This window comes from Heterocephalus glaber, unplaced genomic scaffold, assembly GCF_053883595.1.
Source record: "Heterocephalus glaber isolate CG9 unplaced genomic scaffold, H.glaber_assembly_v1.0 deba00001454, whole genome shotgun sequence".
NCBI classification, from domain to species: Eukaryota; Metazoa; Chordata; class Mammalia; order Rodentia; family Bathyergidae; genus Heterocephalus; species Heterocephalus glaber.
In genome coordinates, this window is record NW_028258303.1 from 382,862 (window position 1) to 395,367 (window position 12,506).

The 12,506-nt window shown below is 36.4% G+C and overlaps 1 protein-coding gene across 5 annotated transcripts in view; it reads left to right on the top strand.

Moving 5' to 3' along the window:
• The window catches only part of Eif4e (eukaryotic translation initiation factor 4E), a 43,807-nt gene that overhangs the window by 8,019 nt on the left and 23,282 nt on the right, over window positions 1-12,506 (top strand). Inside the window, exon 1 of one of the 5 annotated variants that reach the window (XM_087215797.1) lies at window positions 7,659-7,722. The exons of the other annotated variants lie outside the window; for them this stretch is intronic. The gene's annotated coding sequence lies outside the window, so the exon portion shown is untranslated. Of the gene's footprint in view, window positions 1-7,658; window positions 7,723-12,506 lie in introns of those variants that run through there. 5 annotated transcript variants of the gene reach the window in all.

Here is a 12,506-nt window from a genome sequence, read left to right on the forward strand (position 1 = left end):
GCGTTCATGGATTCCATCATTTTCCTGAGCGCCTCTATTTTTTTGTCTGTATCTGCTCTAGAGCCTCTAACCGTGTCTCATTAAGGTCACCATCTCTAGTCATCTGAGAAATTATTTCTGCTTTGATTTTTTTCTATAATTTCGTTCATCTTTGTTACTTCCCTGTTAACCATTTCAGAGTCCAGGTGGTCGCCTTTCAGAGTCCAGGTGGTTGCCTTTCAGATTGTTCTAGTGCATTGCTGCCTGGGTGAGCTGAATGTAGGGAGGGGGTTGCATGCTGTTTAAATTTGTCATTTTCTTTTCTTTCTTTTTTTTTTTTTCGTTTTCAGTTTAATTCCCGAGTTGATGCTTGTAAATTTTTATGGCTAGTAGCTTTATTGCCAGTATTCAGAACCCTTAGGAAATGAATACTTCTTAGGGGTGTCTTCCAGGAGTAGCTGGCTTTTGGGTTTTGAGTCTGTTGCAAGGTCCTCCCTCAGTTTATTGAGGATTAGAATTTTCTGCCTTCTTGGCTCAGCCCCTGGTTCTTTGGCACTGACCTAGAGTATTTAAGACCCTTAGGCAATCTCCATCTTGATATATCAGGAAGAACAGCTGATTAGCACAATTATGTCACCATGACTAAAGTGTTACAATGAATCCACAATAGCATCAAACACAGCCTAGAAAATGACAAACTGTGGTAACTATTAATTTGCTACCTTTAACCATGTGAACTAGATTTGTGGTTATATAATGAAATCTGAAACGAATCAAAAATTATGTGCAACAAATAAGCCCTCAAAATGTCAATTTTACCCTAGGGAAAAATTTAAAAGGGATTAGAGGGGGGAAAAATAGAGAAAGGGAAGAAGAGGAAGAGATTAGCAGCAAGGCTCCAGGACAAAGGAAGATCATACAAACTTTGGGAAACTGTTGAAGACTGGAGAGAGAGAAGCAAGAACAAAAACAACAAAACTAGAAACCATGTTCACACTCATAAAAAACAAGAACAAACAAGAAGAAACAAAACAAGAACAAAAACCAGAAAAGAAAAAAAGTCCAATTCAAGATGTGTCTCTCTTGTCACTGTTAGACAACATGGGCCAACAAGAGTCCAGATCCAAGTTGGTTAATCCCAGTAAACCACCTGGAGCTTTACTGTGGGATAGTGGATAACCCCAGCAAGCCTGTGCCTGTGTTCCACTGAAGTTCAGGCTGGTTTCTGGCTGTGGAGGCTGGAACTAGATCTGGTGAACTTGCAATACTTTTTGTACCTTCTGCCAGCTGGAACTTGGAACCCTCACCATGACACTGGGAGCCACTAGATGGAGTTGGCTCGTAGGTGTTCTGAGTTCCGACCTCAGTTGGGCCCTCTCAAAGATGGCTACCAGCCAATTGCCCTTACCTGGGGAACATCTGAACCTGAATAAGTTATTAGCCACTGCAGTCTGCTGCATCCACTGCTCTGTTCCCCTGGTGTGTTTCTCTGTGAAGGCCTCTGGGGTTTCCAGTAGTCACTGTGTCTACAGGTTGGACCTGCCCTTTCCACTCTTGAGTCCTTGCTGTAGGAGAAAGCACCACCTGCCATCTCCCTTCTTGTCATTGGGGTCTCTTTGCTATCCCTGTGGACTTGAGTTATTGCCTCAGATCCTTCCTGGGTTCCCGGACCCATTTCCATTTTCCTCCTCACACTGCTGTATTCCAATATCAGAACATCAAATCTCTGAGAGGTTCTGTGTCTACTGCTCACCACCCTGCCATCTTTCAAGAAGTTGGATACATAATATTTTCAAGGCATTTTCTTTCCTTCGCTGTTTCTTCCAGGATGGTTATTTTCTTTTTATTTTTCAACTTAAGCAATCCCAGTAGCTTGGAGTAGCAGGAGGGGATTGAGGCATTTAGCTGCTTCTTGAACAGCTTTTGCTGACTTCTCTTTAATGCCTTTGCTCCCAGTTCTAAAAGGTGCTTCCAGCTTGAGATTCTAAGGCTCTTGCTACATACATTGATTGCTATTTATCCATGCACATTCCAGCTTCCCCTCCTTGCCCAGTTGCTGTTGTTGGTTCCATGGTTTGGTTTGGTTTGGTTTTTAGTACCAGGGATCAAACTCGGAACCTTGCTCTTGCAAGGCAGGCGGCGGAACCACTGAGGTAAATCTCTGGCCCTGTTCCATGGTTTTTTAAAAAGATCTCTGTGCTACAGTTTTTGTGAGACTGAGAGGGAGTAAGATTAGAATGATTTGGTTAAACATTTGTTTGACTGCTTTTCATGTGTCATACACTGTTCAGTGCGTAGCTTTGCTCTCCCTTAACCTTAAATTATTGAATTACTCACTAGGAGAGAAATACACGTTTACATTTTTAAAAATACTCATATTTTAAAAGTAACATAGTTGCATTCAAATGACGTTATAGCTTTTCTGTAATATTGGCAAAAAGTACCAGGAATCATAAACCTGGTAAGTAATTTGCAGCATTAATTTGCCAGGTTCAAGTGCCTTCCCCAAAGTCTAGAAATTATGAACGTTAACAAATAATTTTCAGGATTCATAAAAACTGTAGAATTTTGCTGAGGTATACAAAAGGAGGACTTTAATTAATGAAGATGTTAATTCTTGAATTTCTTATATTCAGTATAAATGGAATCAGAATACTAAAATGTTTGCATGCAAGGTGGGGGCACCACATTTCATTCAGAACTCTGCAAATCCTGGCCTCTTACCTAAAGAATGGTTATTACGTTTTAAAGGGTTTGGGGAAAAAAAATGAAGAAAAAGTGATGGATTACCACCCTAATATACTTATTCTCAAGCTTTTGTAGAAAGTTTGCCATGTTTTATGATTGTGAAGTTTATTTGGAGGTATAAGCAGGTGAGAATTTGTAGTAAGTTTCTTAAAAGGAAGAGAGAAGGGAAATGAGGACCTTGCTCTACTGTGAGGAAAAAATTACTAAACAGAGGTAACTTTTTGTGTGTGGCTTTTTTTTTGGTACCAGGGATCGAACTCGGGTCCTTCCGCTCTCACAGCAGGCGGTGAAACCACTGAGCTAAATCCCGGCCAGAGGTAACTTTTAAAATGCGATACTGGTGCAGGAAGAGGTTGGCTGATCATTAGAATACACTTGGCAGTTAGATTTTAGTATTTTGATTCCGTTTGCATAAAATTTAGATATTAAACTTAGGAAGAATTAACATCATTTGTTAATGTAGGTATATATTTGAACTTTAGTGTAATTTTTTTGAGACAGGGTCTCACTAGGTAGTGATATTGTTATATTGAAACATTTAGATCAGTGTGAGGAAAATGATCTGTAATTTCAACAGTCAGGTGTTCTCTATTAGTATTTCTCACACAGCTGTTTGTTGTGCTAGGAGTGGAACTCAGGACCTTGCACATGCTTGCCAAGTTCTCTATGACTGAGCTACACCTCCAGTAATGTTTATCTAGTAATATTTTGGTTTACTATGGATTCTGTCTTCTTGGCTTGATAGCTCATTTCTTTCTTTCTTTTTTTTTTTTTTAAGTAGGAAGATATTTATTGATAGGAAAGCTCCTGAGGGCCAGAAGGGATCCCAAGTGGGTAGCCCACTCATTTCTTTTTAATGCTTAGTAATACTCCACTCTTTGGATTTAGTATAGTTCATTTAAGACTAAAGTAATAGAGCCCAAAGTGCTCATTGTTTATATAAGTTTATGATCTGCTTTTCCCCATATTTGAATTAGAATTTTAAAAAAAATTTTTTTTGGGGGGGGGTACCAGGGATTGAATTCGGGTCCTTGTGCTTGCGCAGCAGGAGGCCAAACCACTGAGCTAAATCCCCAGCCCGAAAAATAATTTTTCTAAACATTGCATTTAGTGCTTGCATCATGAATACCATGTGTTTGTTGTTTTGTTTACCTTTAGATATCTATTTTTTCTTTAGTAAGATATATGTAAAACTGGCTTTTCTAACAGTTTTTTGGAAGGAACCTCTTAGTTATCTATTAGGTTAAAGAATGTAGATCTTGGCCCAGGGATTTAGCTCAGTGGTTCCAGCGCCTGCCCACAAGTGCAAGGATCCGAGTTCGATCACCGGCACCAAAAAAAAAGAATATAAATCTTTCTGTATTTGTGAGTTTGAGAGTTCATTAACTTAAAGCCCTGAAAGTAAAAGATTGCATATCCAACAGTGATGGTGAACCTTAGAGCTTTCACTGATAAACGGCCCGCTGTGGGAAGCCACAGGTTCTCACTACTTCAGGGCATGAGAAATACTGGCTATTGTTGATTTTCTTTTCTTTTTTTTTGTACTTGGGATCAAACTCAGGACCTTGCACTTGCTAGGCAGATGGTGGCACCACTGAGCTAAAATCCTTGGCCCCTGATTTTCTAATTTTTTGAAGAAATATATTTCTTCAAAATACATTTTCTTTTGAAAAGTCATTTTTAGTGTATTATAATGTCCTTACTAAAGCTGCAGTTTACATTGCCATTTTAACCTCTTTTACTGTATTAGGCTTTTTAAAAACAGAATTTGTAGCATTCACTGGCTCATTTGTTTAAACTGAAATGTAAAGATTGTTTTTTAAAAGTTAATTAGTAGGGCTAGGGATTTAGCTTAGTGGTCCCGCTGCCTGCCTGGCAAGCACAAGGTCCCGAGTTCGATCCCCAGTACCAAAAAAAAAAAATGCAAACAAAAACAAGTTACTGTTGTTCCGCAGCCTGCCTCGTATGTGCAAGGTCCGAGTTTGATCCCTGGTACCCCCCCCCCAAAATTAATTAGTATTAAATTTTAGTTATGCTTTTCAGAAAGTTTAAAAGGTATATTAAGTTCTTTTAAAAGTTTGCCTTTTAGTGCTCGCTTCAGCAGCACATACAGTAAAAGGTTTGCCTTTTAAATTTTATTGATGAAGGCTACCCCTGTGCAATGCTAGGAGTGCAACTCAGGTTCTCCCACATGGTAGGCACTGTGCCACTAAACTACAAGCCTCAGGCCTGTCAAAGTAAAAAATCCTTTCAGTAGAAATTGCCATGTTAGTGTAACCAACTAGTTTTCTTTAGTATAAATTCTTGGTCTAATGTGATTTTAGTGTTATGGATTTATTTTGAACTATAGTTTTGATAATGTTCACCTTATTTAAACCTTTCTTTTTCCCCACTACTGGGGATTGAACCCAGGCAACCACTCTGTCACTGGGCTTCATACCCAGACCTTTGTAGTTAGTTTAAAATATGAATATTCTGGTACCCTTTGATTTAAATAGTAGTGACTTTTACATTTTATTGTTAGCCTTGTTATAATTCTAGATCACACATCTTCTTATTTGTTGTTTCTGTCATCACACCTCTGCTCCACTCCTAATCTGAATTTGTAATCTTGTCGTAAACTGTTTAAAATGTGAATACATTCTCATGTGCGCCCATGCACACACAGTTCCCTAAAGAATTAGTTTTAAAATATAACAAGATGGTTACAAGTGTTACTAGTAGTTAAAAATGCACCTAAGTTTTATGATAGTGTATTAGAATATTAGAAATTTACATGTGAGCTGTAGGAATTTTTTAAAAAAATAAAATTTAGTTTGCTATCTAGATTGCTTTAGTGTGTGTGACACACTGTCAACTCTGTTTACTTATGGTTCTAGTGCTAGGCATTAATTCTGACCACATAACCAGATTATTACTTAAGTAAATTAAATATCTGTTGAATTTTGGGGGGAGGGAGGTGCTGGGGATTGAACTTGGGACCTTGTGCGGCCGCAGAACCACTGAGCTAAATCCCCGACCCCAATTGGTTGAATTTTTAAGTATTTCTAGACACAATCTAATAAATCATACCTCTTCCTCTCAGTACTCGAGCTGCTATTATTTTGTTTACCATTGTTTAGATGTCAATTTAATTATTTGTGCCAATATTTTAATGTTTCATCAAGCTTTAATTTTTTTTTTTTTTTTGGTAGTAGGGATCAATCTCAGGACCTTGTGCTTGAGAGGCAAGTGCTGGCACCACTGAGCTAAATCTCTAGCCCCAAGCTTTAATTTTTAATAAGGCAAGTAGTGAGGCTCTACATATTCTTGTGCACTAATTATGCTAATTTCCATGTGGGAAGGTGCTCTGGAAAATTTTCTAAAAAGATACCTAAGAACTGAGTCCAGCATTTGGATTCCAGGAAAGAGGAAAGTATGAAAGTATCTGCATTTTTATATTAAATAACGTTCTAAGTAATTGTATCTATAATAGAGGTTTTTGTTCATCTGTATCTGTGTGTGTATTTGACTAGTCAGCATATAGTATGCTGTCTTGCATAATAATATAAACATACTGTAATTAATTCTTGGCATTTATTTGCTTTTTTCCCTAGTAGTGGGATTTCATGTAAAGGGGTGGAGTACGGTTTTACTGATTTGTTGGCAGTGTCACGCACTGGCAAGATGAGTGAAGGGATTGAGCCTGTGGCTGTGGAGCAGAGTGTAATACATACCATAGGATTATGCTACCTGGAAAGAGTACCGTGATAACCATATAATTCATTGTCCAATCCTAGGCACCTTTGAGAGTAAATGAGAATTCTGGAAATAATTATACTGAAACAACAAATATATAAAACTAGGACGGTATATCTGGGTATCAACCCTCATAGTCCCAGATTGTAATGCAAAATACAGCAAAAATACGCAGGGCTTAAGTTTGTCTTAAAAGTGATAAGAAAAGTGATTTCACAGTATCTTGAAGCTTGAATATAACACATTGTCTGCCAGCAACTGCTTAATAAGTGTTACCTATCAAGTAAAAACTCATAGTTTGGATGAAATATGAGGGATGATGTTAATAATTTCCAAAATCATAGAGCAACATTTTTTTTTTTTTTTACTAATTCTACTGTTAATTTCATACCTTTTATTGAATGTGGTGCCTTCAGTTTAACTGAACTTTTGGGTTACTAATTTGTAGAGGTAATCATGCATCTGTCTTTGCAATAATAGTATTTATGTTTTCAATATGGCCAAAGTTGATCAACTAAAGAAACACTGAAACAAGGGAGAATGTAAGGAAGTGCTGTGGAGATGTTTTACCAGTCATGCTGTTATCTATTATTTGGTGCTGTGGCATTGAAGTTGTACATTTATTTTGTGTTATCAAAAAGCGGGCATTGGTATTAGAATCATTGCAGTGTGGTAACATGGGTAGTTATTTCCAGATTAGTTACTAATTAATAATTACTAATTACTAATCTTTTCTTGTATCCACTTATTGTGTGTATGGTATCATGATGCTAGAGGGATGTGTAGTGTAAGGATTGAGGGTAGATTGGAGCTCTTTTCCCTGGGAAATTTAGGTTACCACTCCTTCTCCTGTATGTTACATACATATGAATGTTAGTGATTCAACTTTTCTTGTTCTTAAATTTCCTATAGTAAAACTGAAAGGACTATCCCGAGCTCCCCAGAGTTTGGAAATCTGGTTGTTTGCCCTATCCTCCCTTGCCTTTCCCAACTCTTACATTGATAGCAAATGATAGTACTGATTACTAATGGTTTTGGACCATAGTTGATTACTTAAGTGCCAGACTCTTGTATTATCATTAAAAACTTTCAACAGCCCTTTAGAAACTGACCCTTACAGGAATATTTTGCCATTTCCTAAATCACTTAACTCCCTTTGTTCTTCTAAAAATTTGCTGTACTTAAAAGATTCATCATACCAGGGCTAGAAGTGGATCCAAGCTGTGGAAATATTGCCTCCTAGTAGATCAAGGATTGGTAAGTCTGGGATTGCATTTATTGTTTATCACAGGAAAATTGTAGTAATGAAGTCAGATCTTTGTATACAAAGACTAAATTGCAGCATTGTTTGGAATCACAGAGGATGCTATGTGGATTAATATGTTTAATTTACAGTTTATTTTTTTCTCTAGTCACCTTGATTTGCTTTATTTTGATTGTTAGTGGTAATAGTTCAGCTCATCGCCACATTTTAGCCATTAATTCATTAATTCCAAAAGCATGGTAGTTGAGGACAAAGGTATGATGCCTTCAGTAAAGAAAAGGCGAAATAGGGGCCAGGGATTTAGCTCAGTGGTGCCACTGCCTGCCTTGCAAGCGCAAGGTCCCGAGTTCGATCCCCGGTCCCCCCCCAAAAAAAAAGAAAAGGGGAAATAATGGTATGTAACTTTCCTAGTCATCACACAAGTGTTAATTAAAATCTTTAACTTCATAATGTCATAGATAACTATTGCTGTGGAAGGGTTAAGGTGATTCCTTTTAGTTTCTGTCTAGAAGCATCAGAAATAATGTAGGGAATAGAGAAGTTACATATATATGTTTTATATATATATAAAGTGATTTTTTTCTTTCTAAAACGAATTGGTATACCCAGCACTGTCTTTGACCACATAGTATGCCTAGAATAAATGTGTAGGATAAGCAACCATACATTTACAATATTTAGATTTTTTCACTGTATTTGGAATTGAACCCAGGACCTTTTAAAAGTTAAAAAGTATAATTATGGAATTTTGCCAGTCAGAACAAGGACATGTATTTTATTTTTAAAAGAACCCTATCGTGAATGAGCTTTAACATCATTCCTTCATTAAGCATAAATTTGTATGAGACGGTTTAAATGCTTTGCTGATTCATTTAATACCAGCAATAATTCTAAAAGTGCTATAATGCCCATTTTAAGATGCGGAAACTGAGGCACAGGGAAATCGTTGCATGCTCCAATTACGAGCTAAATGGCAGAGCTGGTATTTCTACCTCAGTAACATGGCTCTATATGACTACCCAGTGTATCTCATATTCTGGTGAAAATTTGGGTTCTTTTTTTAATGGTTACTAATGTAAAATGATAAAGGTAAGATGAGAAAAATGCATATAAAACGTGGCCCAAATTTGATTAGTTTCAAGAGACATACACTTAGCATCAGATTGTTGCAAACTTACTGTTTAGTTTTCCACACCTTAATCTTTCTTGAAGACTGTAACTAGTTGCTGATGACTGGTGTAGTCTGTGGTACCACACTTTGAGTTACTGCTTCAAATCATTATTAGAGCCAGGGAAGCTACATAGCTGTGTTGATGTTTACTATAATGAAGGATTAGGTGATATTTAGGGATAGGATCTGGAAAAAAAAATTTCTTCAAGTTCCTGGAAGTAATTTGTTGTATAAAGTTAATAGGGCACATAAATGGTTATCTGGAGGATGAGATACAATTTCTAAAAGAGATAGTTTGTATGTATGTTTGGGTTGAGGGTAAGAAATTCGAATGTTCAAAACCATGGCCAACTACATTGACATTTTGGAATCTAAAGCAAAATACATAGATTTGAACATGGTGAGAAGAATATAAATTTAGTCAGATTTATTAGAGAAAACACACTAGAAATGGTGCAAGATTTGGGAAACATTTAGCTTTATAATATTAGAATTGTTCCTCAGGGCTAATGTAATACCTCATAATGCGTGCTGATTTTTGCAGGATGAAGTAAAAAGCTGTCCATGATTCTTTGCAGCCAATTGTTAAGACTTGTCCAACTCTTGGTTGACTTTTTTTCCCCTTCCCTATCAACTTTGTTCTGTTGCTATGGCAGCCTAGTGAGCCCCGGGATCGATAAATGAAAATAGTGAACATTTTTATTTTAGCCTCATAAACTCAGCAAATCTAAAACCAACTTTAATACTTTGCACTTGAACCTATCTTTATTCCCTTACTTGTCCCTAATTATTTTCTTTGACCTGCGAGTTAATGAGTTCCATTGCCCACAAAATGAAAGGTACACTTTTAGCCTGACCTTTGAGGCCTTTCACAGTCGTATTCCAGCCTACCATTCTGGTTCTTTGGTTTCATGAGCCCTCTTTTGGGTATACTGGTTACCAGATAAACACAGCACCATCTCATAGTTTGCTTTACTCTAGCACCCTGTTCTGCCCAACTGAAATATGTTATACAGTGGTTTTTCAAGGGCAGATTGTTTTTTAGGTTAAAAATATGTTTGGTTACTTTGAGAGAGTAGCCATGATCTATTGCATTAGCTTTAACTTTTTTGTTCTGATGATTTATAAACCTAGAAATACTAGTAAAATATGGGCATTTAAGGTGTAATTTTGAGTGAGATTTACTCACTGGGAGAGATCACTGCTTGAGAGTAGGGAGAGGGAATATGGTTGGGACTTTAAAGAATTTTGTTTTTAAACTATGTAAATTTGTTGGGGTTTTTTGGTATTTTTTTGGTACTGGGGATTGAATTCAGGTCCTTGCACTTTTGAGGCAGGCGGTGGAACCACTGAGCTAAATCCCCAGCTAAACTTACGTAAATTTAATTTATTTGTGCACTATAGAAAGCAACCTTAAAAGTAAGTTTGAATCATTAAAATAGAACTTGTTTGAAATGTTTTAGTTAACATACATATCCATATTGATAGTATTTCCTTTACTTGCTCCTTTGTCTTATAAAAGATATCTGATTGAAACAGTTTAAAAATGAAACACCTGGTAAGGAGTTTCAGGGGAATTCTGTTGATGGTACAATTATCATATAGCCCAGCTGTGTGATCCATTTCATGATTAATCCAAAATCCTATATGCCTCATTTAAATTAGCCTTTAAAAAAAAATCTTTTGAGGGGATCCAGTCTCAAAATATTTAAATTATTCATTTATTTACTTTTTAAATTTCTGAGACAGGGTTTCTCACTGTATATTTCAGGCTGACCTTGAAGTTACTGTGAAGCCCATGCTGGCCTCAAACACTTGGCAGCCCTCCTACCTCACCCTCCTGATTACTGGGATTACTTGGTTTAAATTTTATTTATATTAAATTGTACTTAGAAAATTAAACAATGAACAAATTGGAGATTTGTCAATTGAAGTATATCTTTAACTGAAGAGTTACCTAAAACCATTCTTATTATTTTCTTTTAAAAATAAAATTCATTTTGTTTTGATTTGATGTAGTTCCTTAATTATAATTAAATCAAAAGATTTATCTAGGAAAATATACAGATTTGTGTTCTTAAAGACCATATCACTTAAAGCAGCCCTTTTAATCCAGAAGAATATCTTGGTGTGTGTGTGTATACAGGCATGTGTGCTGTACTGGTATCAAACCCAGGGACATTCTAGCACTGAGCTATGTCCTTGTCCTATTTTTTATTTTGAGAAAGTCTAGCTAAGTTGCCAAGCCTGGCTTCATTCAATCTTGTGATTCTTCTGCCTGACCTTTCAGGTATCAGGGAGTACAGGCGTGCAACACCATGCCCAGCCATTTTTTATTTATTTATTTATTTTTTATTTTTTTAACAAATCTGACTTTTTTTTTTTCTGGTACTGGGGATCAAACTCAGGTCCTTGTGCTTGTGCAGCAGGTGGCAAAACCACTGAGCTAAATCCCTGTCCCAACCCAGCCATTTTTTAAGTTCTAGGAGTGGGACATGTTTTCTCTCCTGTTTACCCACTTTTAGTTCCTGTGTGTTCAGACTTGATACTATGTGATTCTTCCATTATTCCTGTAATAGTGAAAAGAGTGGAATAATAGGAAAGAACAGAAAGTTTTAAATGAATTATAGAATGATGTTTTTGAGCCAGTGATATTTGTAATTCACATTGTAAATTGCTTCATTCTTTTCATGTGCCAAGATGAAAAAGCTTAAATAAATGTTGTATAGTTTATAATGAGGATTTTTGAGCTTGTGGGTACTGTACATTTAAGAGAATTTACAGCACTACATGTTTAACATCAAAACTTGAAACTTTCTCGTACTGACCTGATCCTGATTTTATGTCAGGTTTCAGTCTACATGCTGGTGGTGTACAATGCGTGGTTTCTTCAGTATCATCAAGGGAAGAAATTCTCTGAGCTTCAATAATACACAAACTTTGTTTAATGCACAGAATTATTTAAAATACCATATAAAATTACTTACAGGCTTTGTGTAGAACATATATTTGGAACGTAAATGAACTTCATGTTTAGATCCCAAGATATCTCACTGTATATATACAAATCCTAGGGCGGGGGATTTAGCTCAGTGGTTCTGGTGCCTGCCTCGCAAGCGCAAGGTCCCGAGTTCAATTCCCGATACCAAAACAAAAAACAAAAAACAAAAAAAAGAACTCAACAAAACAAATCCTACCAAAATCTGAAAAAAAAATTAAGTATCTGGAGCACTTCTGATCCCAAGTATTTGGATGAGAGCTATTTACTCAGTGTATACTTTGAATATACCCAACTTTTTTTTTTTCTTTTTAAAATCTTTTATGGTATTGTATACCCAGTCACACAAAACTATGTATACCCAACACTGTGGTTATATCTATTACTGTTTTAAAACCTCACAAGATAGTATTATTGCACCTTTGAACTGTTAATAATCTTTTATATACTTAACCATCTTTTATATACTTTTGCTATTTGCTTTTTTGCCTGTCCACATGGCCATCTGGGATCTTATTCTTCCAGGTGTAAGGCTTTCCTCTGGTATTCCTCTTATTTTGAATCCACTTTTTGGGAGGATTTGGAAAGTGGATGTAATGGCATGTCTG